Here is a 9927-nt window from a genome sequence, read left to right as displayed (position 1 = left end):
AGTCCGGAAGGTTTACTCCGTAAGCTATGGGATCAGACCGAGCGAAAGCTCGGCGGAGGTTGTACCGGCGGTATCGGTTGAACGTGGGTACGGAAAAAAGGAGAATAAAGAAAAAAAAAAAAACAGAAAAACAGAAAAAAAAAAGAAAAGAGAAGAATATATGGAGAATGTCGATTCTCTTTTATACGGAAAGTTTGGTAGGGGTAGCCGGTGCGGGCGGAGGAAGTCGGAGCTGTAGCAACCCCTAACGATGATCGGAGGAAGATCGGGAGTTATACTTTTAATAAAGCGGTGAGGGTAGCCACCGGAGCCACCGGAGCCACCGGAGCCACCGGAGCCACCGGTGCGCCTCGGAGGAGGTCGAGGGTGTTGCGACGCCACACGTGTCTTGAGGGTGGTAATTACGCGGCATCTGCAGTCGACCCCCCATTCGCCCCGCCGCCCCTCAACCTCCGACCTCCGCCCACCTCAACGTCTCACCCTCTCCGTTTCTCCCTCGCTCTCTCCTTGCCACGTTGCGACCTTAGGGGTGGCCAGGGGTGGCTAGGATGGGTGGCCGCAGTATTGATTTTGTCCAAGACACCCGTCGCCGCCGTTGCTGCTGCCGCGGCCAACCAGACCCACCTCTGGGTACCCACTCGCCTCCGTACCACCGCCACCCCCTCATCTCCCATGGCTCTCTACCAGCCAGATAAGAACCCGTACAACCCGCCTCCGCGACGTCTCTCTCCCGCTCTCGCCATTCTCGCTCGCTCTCGCCGCCTCTCTTCATCACGCGGAGTCGCTCTTTGCCTCCTCGTTTCCCACTCGCTCCGCGTTATGCATCGTCGGATCCAGAGATTCACCGATGCATAGGTCAAGGCATCCGAGGATCATGCACCCCCTGCGATAATTACGTGCTTTCGAACGCTCGTAGATTCGATTATCTTTTTTTTTTTCTTCTTCTTCTTGTTTTTTTCTGTTTTTTGGTTTTTTTATTTTCTCGTCTCTTTTCAACGGCGAGTCTCTTCTAATTTGGAGAGGCTTTCGGAAATGGAGAGTTTGAAATTGCCGACGGTTTTAAAACATTGAAAGGACGAAGACAACGGAGCTCCCGAAAAATTTTCAACTCTCTCTCTCTCTCCGTTTGTCTGAATAAATAATTTGAACAAAGTGATCGAGTTCGTCGCGAACCGGTTTTCGAGTCGGCCGACGACAGGAGCTCGGAGTTCCGTCTTGTCGAAAGGGGATTACACTCTTCATTTTACCCCGTAAGTTATGTCCCGCGAATCACGGAGGCCGGTGGAGTCCGCGAGGCTCCTCCGTCGTTCTCCGAGTAGCGATATAGTTTGGAAACTTAGCCTTCCAGACAACGAGGAGAACGACGACGACGACGACGACGAAGGCGGACGTGGGAGCGCTACCAGCTGCCCGGTAGTTAAAATGCATGTCGTCCCTTGAGTCCCGTATTCAAATACAGGATCAGTCCTGGGATCCTTCGGCTCGTCGTCCCCGAGTGTCCTGATCCCGGTCCGGCTCCGCATCCCTGGACGAACTTTCCTCCTAGCAGCTCCTCCCTCTCCGGTGACGACAAGGGTGCCCCCGCACTCGGTGTAACCGGTTCCCGGTATATCCGCTCCTCGGCGGACTCCCGGCTTTATGAAATCCCGAATTTTCGGGGGGGGACGATCGTCGCGGCGTCGAATGAGGAAAACTTGCGCCCACGTTCCCAGCTGCTCGCTCCTCGCGAAAAGTACACGGAGTAGAAATTTTACTTCGATTCGTTGTCATTTTTTTCTTACTCACAGCCTTCGTTCGTCGCCGAGTAGATCAGAGGCGGGTTCCACGGTGGATCGCTGGAAATAACCTCAATATTTTTCTCACTTTAATGCGTATTCCGCCGACTCCTCAGCCATGAATCACCCCGATATCTCTATCTCTTAGTGCCTACAGACTATGAATACAATATCGAATGGCTGCGATAAAAGGACCCCCGCTATTATAGCTTTTATTCATTTTATACCGTGACCATCCCGCGAAAGGCCGTTCTTTTTACATCGTCTACGTAACGTACAAGTTCCGAACGGGCAACGCGCGATACAGAGAGTACGCCGGCTTAAATTTGTTTTTGCATAGAATCAACGTCGGACGATAAATAAAATTCTACCCGACACGTACGTACAGTGAATGTATTCCGGTCGCGCCAACAACGTTTCCCTCTAAAATACATAACGCATCGACGAACATCGGCGGTAAGATCTCTCACGGTTCGGTCGATGCGACGAATAAAAATAGAGATTTTCAACTACGTCTGAATTTCGTTGAACCGGTAAAAAAAACGTGTCGCTGGAGAGCGGGGGGATTTCGCTATGAATTAAATTAGATCCTAAAATCTGGCGGGGGGGGGGGAGGGGTGAAGAGATTACGGAATCAGGATTCGCATGGGTTTCGAGGTGTTGAATTAATTCGCATAACGGGACGTCGAGGAACGAGTTAAGGGCGCAATGAATCCATAAAGGGATATACTCACCCGCCTAGAGAAAGGTCCGACCCTACGGGCATCGCCGGACACTCGCGTGTAGCCAGCTTTGTCGGACCGCAGTTTAAGGAGCTTTGGCCCTCTTGCTTTAATCCCGGGAGGACAAAAACTATTTCGGAGGGTGGAGGAAGGGCTTGGAAATTTCGAGAAACCACGCCGTGTGCTCGACGTCGTAACGAGAGCGAGAAGACGTCGGTCGACTTTTCTATTTTTTTTTTTTTTTTCTTTTGTTCAATCGTAAGTCACCGATATACGCCAAGTTGTAACTTCGTAGGTATCCACATGGGATATTACACGATCGGTCGGGACGGCGACTGCACCAGACCGTTCGGAGGGAATCCCTCGGTCCTTAATCGGTCAAGTGATCGAAGAGTCCATTCCCATCATCCCGAACTCCACCCGCACGCATCCTTCAGCCACGAGGGCAGGCTCGGTCAAGAGAACACGAGAAATGGCTAATTCCGGATATTTATGTAGGGCTCTTCTCGTATGGGCGAAGCAGGGAAAGGAGAAAAGAGGGGCGGGGGAGGGGGAGGATGTTACGGCTTCGAGATCGCAGCTATAACCGAGAAGAGCCAGAAGCGACCAACTGACCAGAAAATTAACCCTCAAGTAGATTCGATAGAATAGGGTTGCGCCAATCCAAATACTCCGCCGAACCCCCCGGTTTTATTTCTTCTCTTCAGTACCGGCACTTATACGGCTGGTCGTTCCTTCCGCTGAATTTAGCCAACGTTGGTACGCAACGACCGCTGAATTACGAGCGTCTCCCGTTTATCTTGGATAATTCGGAGAAGACACAGGTGCGGCTGGTTCTCGGGTGACGATCAACCTGTCGTTAAAATCTGCTTTCAAGGCCGTAGCGATTTATCGTTTCGTCCGGTATAGGTATGTACGTACGTACGTATAACGGTGGAAACGGGACAAAAAATTCTCACACTCCGGACCGCGCTACGTGATCTGTTGCACGCGTGTGAATCGAACCTACCGGGGGCCACTGGCGAGGCTGCGAGTCCTCCAAAAGCCATCCATCACCCGGGATATAATTCTGGCAATCTCGATTGCGTAACATATTGTCCGCCTAGCGAAACAAGACTCGCGAACCTTAGTTTATTAATCAGGACTACCGACTCGTCCGAGCGTAGTATAGAGCGGCCCCCCCCCCCCCACCCACCTCCCCCTCACCCCCCCGTCTTCCTTCCAACGCCGGTGGGTATAGGGTAGTAACGTTACCCGGAGCATCCCCCAATAAAAGTCAACAAAAGACTAACGATTCATCCAGCTAATGGAAAAGTCCAAAAACAGAGGAAAGTCGGGTTCCCGTTTTTCGCTACCGCTCATAATTAAGCAGACTTTTAGCAGATTACATCTTCGGTTTCTGCGCCGCTCAACTTATTTTTTTCACTTTTATTTACCGAATACTCTTTCCACCCACTCTTTTCGACTTTCTCTTTTTTCTCCCTCTCTCTCTCTCTCTCTCTCTCTCTCTCAATTTCATTTCATTTTTTTCATTATTCGCCAGGCAACGAGTGACGGCGTAAACTCGTACGGAATCGCCCCGGCTCTCGGCGACGTCTCGCTCTTTCGTCGGCGATTGGCTGCGCGACGAAAATTCATCGGAAATCTAAAAACGAAGTATATTTTGATAAACACCGCGTCGCGCGTCTTCTGGTGTAATCCATCGGTAACCCGCGGGACTCACCGTGAATTTCTGACGGACGTTTGTTTGTCCTCCCGCCCCGTCCTTTCGAGCGTACCTTGAACGGAAGATTGTAATCTGGATTAAGAACGCTTAATCCGGTGCGGGGGAGAAAAATCTGCTTCCACCCTCTTAATCTTTTCTCCGGTTTCTTCGCGCTCGGCGGATCGGTTCTTTTCCAGTTTCTTTCAGGGCTCCTCCCCTCTCCTCCGTACTTCCACGGAGTGTAAACCCCCTTGTCGAGGCATATTGCCACGAATTCACGCCTATAAAAACGGAGTGCGAACGAAGGAGTTGAAGGGGTTGTCGGTCGGACGGGGTCGGAGGTGAAGGGTGAATGGGAAGAAGAGGGAGCGAGTGACAAATGGCTCGGAATAATACCACCCCGTCCTCCACCCCCGGAGGGAAAAGAGCGGTGCGGGGGTTGACTGGGGTGGTTACGGGGGGACGGTTGCACCTTCTATGGCGAGAGGGGGGTTGAAACAATGCCGTTAAATGGTGTCTTTGTTTCGTGCGGAGCTCTCTTGTTTTCAAACGATTTTCTCCTTCTTGTTACACGAAGCTTTGACGAGAGCCGATCTATCATATTTCTCGTAACTGCCGCCATCTCGGAATTCGGACGCACAGGTATCTCGCGATGGCGCGATCCTTTTACGTAATTTTATAACACAAGATCTGACCGTTTCGACATTAGCGCAAAAAAAAACAAAAACAACAAATTCTCCGAATCTTCTGGAGCATGATTTAATTTCGTTACACCGAGATCCTTCGCGGGACTCGAGTTTGTAAACACCGAAAAGGATCTCCACTCTTTTCTTCGACGCTCTCGCAATCAGCTTCCTCTCTTCAGAATCTCCCCAACCTGGAGCCGGTATGGTCTTTAGGCGGTGAGGTTTTTGTTTTGGTCGGACCGAGCTGAAAAGTGACGTTGATTTTCCAAATGAGACACGAATGAAAAAAATCAGGGATTATGCAAGCTATTTTAGTTCATCGATTTCAGTTTCGTTTGCCGAATTACCGAAATCCCGTTTTCAAATACAACACGAGAATTTTAAGACGGAAGTTTTAAAAGTCTCACTCGTTGACGATATAAGACGGGGGGTTCGGCTCACGAAAGAACTTGACACGCCGTTCCAAATTGTCGGTGAGCACAAACCCGTCATTTCGGCTTATTATTCCTTGTCTCCTGTGGCATATTTGCTCGGAAGTTACGTCGGGCGGAAAATCAATTTCCATGATGTAATTAGTAAAACCCTCCGGCATATTCGGCCTATAGCGATATTTGTTCCACATTTTGCTGCGGGTGGAGGGCCAGGTTGTTCGGAATTTTAATTACGCCAAATTATTTTTTTTTTTTTCCTACAGGCAGGAATCGGGATCTCGTGATGTTCTCTTAGATCGCTCATATTTTCTCCGACTCTAGATCGCCAAAGACTTTCATTTTTTTTCTTCGCTGCTCCCGTCGGTTCGATCGGATAATCGGAAACGGAGAAGTCACGCGGGGCGCGAGTGTGAATCGACGACGCGAACGAACGCGTGCGAGTTAATAATTAATCTCTCTTTGATCGGAGGAGGCTACTAGCGGAGCGATTTCAGTGAAATGGATCACGCTCGCCTCCGATGACTGGGCACTATTTTTTTCATTAGCTTCTCGCATCCCAAGGGCATTCGCGGAGTCGGAACAGAATGGGATCAGGATCGAAGAGGACACAAAGCTACTTTAAATAAAGGAGAACTCCATCCATTGAGCCCATTGTCAACCTTCGACGTTGACAGAGCGCTTGCCGGGCGCAAGTCGTCCCGAATCCATCATCTCCATAGAAAACCTTAATTATTTTCTCATGAAAGAACCTCCTTTAGAGCGATTGATTTATTTTTCTCTTTTTTTTCTTCTCCTCTTCTTCTTCCATTTTCTTCTTCATCGGTATCTCCGTCGGTGCGGCCCTTTCCAGATTGCTCGACTTTTGAATCGCGAGGGACGAACACTATCGCGAGTTAGAAACGGAAGTGTCGCTCGTGTGAGAAATTTACCGGTATGAAAATATAGTTTTACCGATTCGAGAAGAAATGGAACTCGTTCGAAATCCATATCGATTCTATAGCCACCCCATTTTCATTTGAACGTCGAGAAAACAATCTGGAGAAAATCGTGACGAGAGTCACTTGGAGTGGAAGGGTAAGAAAAATGTGGGGCGTTTAAGACGCGGTCGACTGGCTTTCGTTGGAGAAAAAACTTTTTCGAGTCTCACGTTCTCCAATCTTTTCCATTTCACCGCAGTAGCGAAACGGAGTAAACATTCTTCGCTTGCCTTTATAAACGTCGCGCATCCTACGTATAGTTTCGGTAGACGACGAAATTTCCCCCCCCCCCCCCCCCCCCCCCCTAAAATCTATCGCGCCTCTCCCGAACCATTAAGCAAAAACGTTTGGCTAACCGAGGCAAAAATCCGGCAGTTGTTTTCATTTCTTTTGGGGATTTATTTTTTTACTCTATTTTCCCTCTTCTTCCCATGAAATTCCGTGCATGCCTGCACGCTCCGGGCGGACAAAAGACAAACGCCGTCGCGTCTTTCGTTTGTTTCAAGCGTCATTTGTTTGGTAGGGGTGAGTCGAGCGGAGCAACAGAGAACGGGGAAAAGGGACGAGAGCAAAGGGGGAAGGGCAAAGAGGAAAGAGGAAAGAGGAAAGAGGAAAGAGGAAAGAGGGTTAGATGCAAGGATGTATGCATACCCATACCTACAGGGTTAGTCGGCTAAGGTTGGGTAAGGATAGAAAGGCCACATTTGAATGCCACCGGAAAGGGTGGTGCTTTCCTCGCTCTTTCATCTCGACCGTCTCTGCCTCTCGTATAGCGCCACCGTCAAAGTTACAAAATCGAGCCCACTTTCTATGCGTTTGACGACAGTGTATGACACGCGTAAAGAACAGAGAAAAAAAAAGCGAGCGAAAAGAAAAGAGAAGCGCAAAACTTCAAAACCGGCAAAAGTTTCTTGTTAATCAGGCTGAACCTTCGATGAAAAATAAGACCCTTCAAAATGTACATAATATTTTTGCAAAGTATTTGGACTTTGTTCTACCGCGCGTCTTTGTCTCGATTTTCCCCTTTCTCCGAGGCTGACGAACGCGCCCCCCCCCCTCCCCCTCCTCCTCTCCCCCCCCCCCAAAATATAAACAATATACCGCCAAGTTTACCACCCGCCACATGCACACTACTCGAGGACGAAGCTTTATTTAGCAGATGATATTTACGACTTCCAATCCAACTCTGTGCAGCCCTCACCTTTTTATATTGTCTCTGCCATAGAGATTGTTGCGCGCTATATAATCTTGCCGCTTCTGCACCACCCTCACTTCCGTTCAGCCCTGGGAGGCTTCTTGAATTTTGATCTCTTTCTATACGTAGGTATTTCTTTTCTTTTTTTTTTTTTCTCGACATCGTGAAATTTAATAGCGAAATTAATCCTAACGTTACCAAATTTTTATTCGATACACGGCGTCGTTTCGTAAAAACCACGAGAAAGAATTTAACGCGCGAATTTTCAAACTCAAGAGTTCTTTAAAAAAAAAAAAAAGAAAAACATGAAAGTCAAAAAGCTGACGAGATTTACATTTGTATAATACCCCCGAGATTCGAAGGTAATCCCGTTTCAGATGACGGCTGACGTACAATACAGGTATAGGTATACACTACCACAAAACCCGCTTAGCGGGGATTTTACGTGGTGGGTAACCTTCGTGTCTGCAAATAACAATTTATAGGGAAACAAATTTGTCAATTGAGCGTCTTACGATCGAGCGGGACGGATCCCGGGCGGGGGAATCGGTTGTAAACAGCGGGAGCAAACACAATATGACGACCGCCCCTGGGCAAGGGTAGGTACCAGGAATGGGATGGGTAAAATACGTCGTGACTCCCGCTCGCTCTCCTCATCCTCCTCCTATCTCGTTACTTCTCTCCTGATCTCATCTATTTCGAACTTGTAGTATACGTACACGCGTGATACACGCGCGTGCTACACAACCTACACGGAAGGTCGTTGCACACGTATTTGCACGTCACCGTATCTCGAGTAAATATTATAGATAAAACGAGCGAATATATATACATATGTATATATGTATATGTATACGTACAACGATTCGACGCATGCGTCCACACGCAACACACGCTGCGCTAAGGTACTCTCCAAGTTTGACATTTTTTTCAGAGGATATCAGATCCGAGATGACTTCTGATCCGATTTCGTTTAGCTTTCGATGTTTTTAATTTTTTTTCTTTAGACGCCGATCGGCTCGATCGCGACTCGATTCGGGTCCCTCCGAACGAGGCGACGGACACGGCACCACCTGGAGACGTCGCCCGGGTTTACTTGATTCTTCGAACTATATATGGGACTTCATTTTTCACTCGTCTAACAGAATTTGTCCAACTCGGACCTCGGCTCCGAGGGTTGGGATCTAATTTCAGGGGTATTTTCAGGGGTGTTCCGGGCGAGGGAAAGTGGGGAATTGAGACAGGGGGAGTGAGGGAAATGGGTGGCGGGGTGCTTTACCCTTGTAACGATAGCAGTGGAATCATTTATACGAATTACGGCCCTCTCGGGCCGAGCGTCGTTTGTTATTATTAGTTGCTTCGCAGGAGTAATGCTTTTGTAATACGTTGGGGATCGTTGCGGAGGTTTAGAAGTATAAAATTCACCCCGGTGTTACGATTTACCGTCCGAAGATAGTTTTTGCCGCGCGTCCAATCAACGAACGAATCGGTACGAGAATCGTTCGTCCTTTGTCCCCCGGCGAGGGATGAAAGTAAAACTTTGTACAACGGGACTCGAAAGTCCGTAGGTTTAAATACCTACCAAGGACGGATTCTCACGTGTCAAGTGAAACTAATTCGACTCTTTCGCGAATTTCATCCCCGTTCTTCTAACGGTATATACTTATCCAATTTCAAGGGAAATCGCAGAGGCGCTCCTAAAGTGTTAAACACAAAGAGATGACGTCTCGGTGTTAGTGGCGGTGGCGGTCTTGGTCGCGGTCTTTCTCGCAGTGACGGAGGCGATGTCGGTGATAGTGGTCACGCTGGTGGTTGTACCGGTGGCGGAGGTGGTGCGTAATGGGTGGCGGGTCTGGTCTAGTTGTTATCACGCAAGATGGCCGCTGCCAAGCCACCGTCTGACGTCAGACCTCCCTTCTCACTTTCGTCCTCCTTTCGTACGACCCTTACTTTCCTTTTCCACTTCTGGATCCGTGTCCGCTATCCTACCTGTGATCCGGGGAGATCCAAAATTACGCACCCGGGTTACGTGTGGGTCGGACGATTCGGCGGTTCGCAGATTTACTATAGGATAATGCGAAACTATTTTTGGAAACTCGGATTGATTTTTGTGAACAAAATTATTTAATTTGCGGGGCAAGTATTTGACCTTATTTCATTTATAGAAGATAGGAGCGAAAGGCGTCTTGGAGGTTTAAATGTAAAATTTCGCGGAGTCGGATGATCATTTTTTAAATGAACAGCCAATTCACCCTTTTCTTGGTCCGCGCAAAACACCCCGGCCTTATTATCTAAAGTGCTCGACGGCAAAAAGAAAGAAAAAACAATTGGATGCGAAAAAGCTCCGAAACACAAAAAAAGAGATGATAAAAAACAAAAAGCGCTGCGAATCCGTCGGCTTCTTTGCGGAGCTTCTTTTGCTGAAAAGCTTTAGAA

The sequence above is a fragment of the Athalia rosae genome, chromosome 4, assembly GCF_917208135.1.
Source record: "Athalia rosae chromosome 4, iyAthRosa1.1, whole genome shotgun sequence".
In the NCBI taxonomy this organism is placed as follows: Eukaryota; Metazoa; Arthropoda; class Insecta; order Hymenoptera; family Athaliidae; genus Athalia; species Athalia rosae.
Note: the sequence above shows the minus strand (reverse complement) of the source record.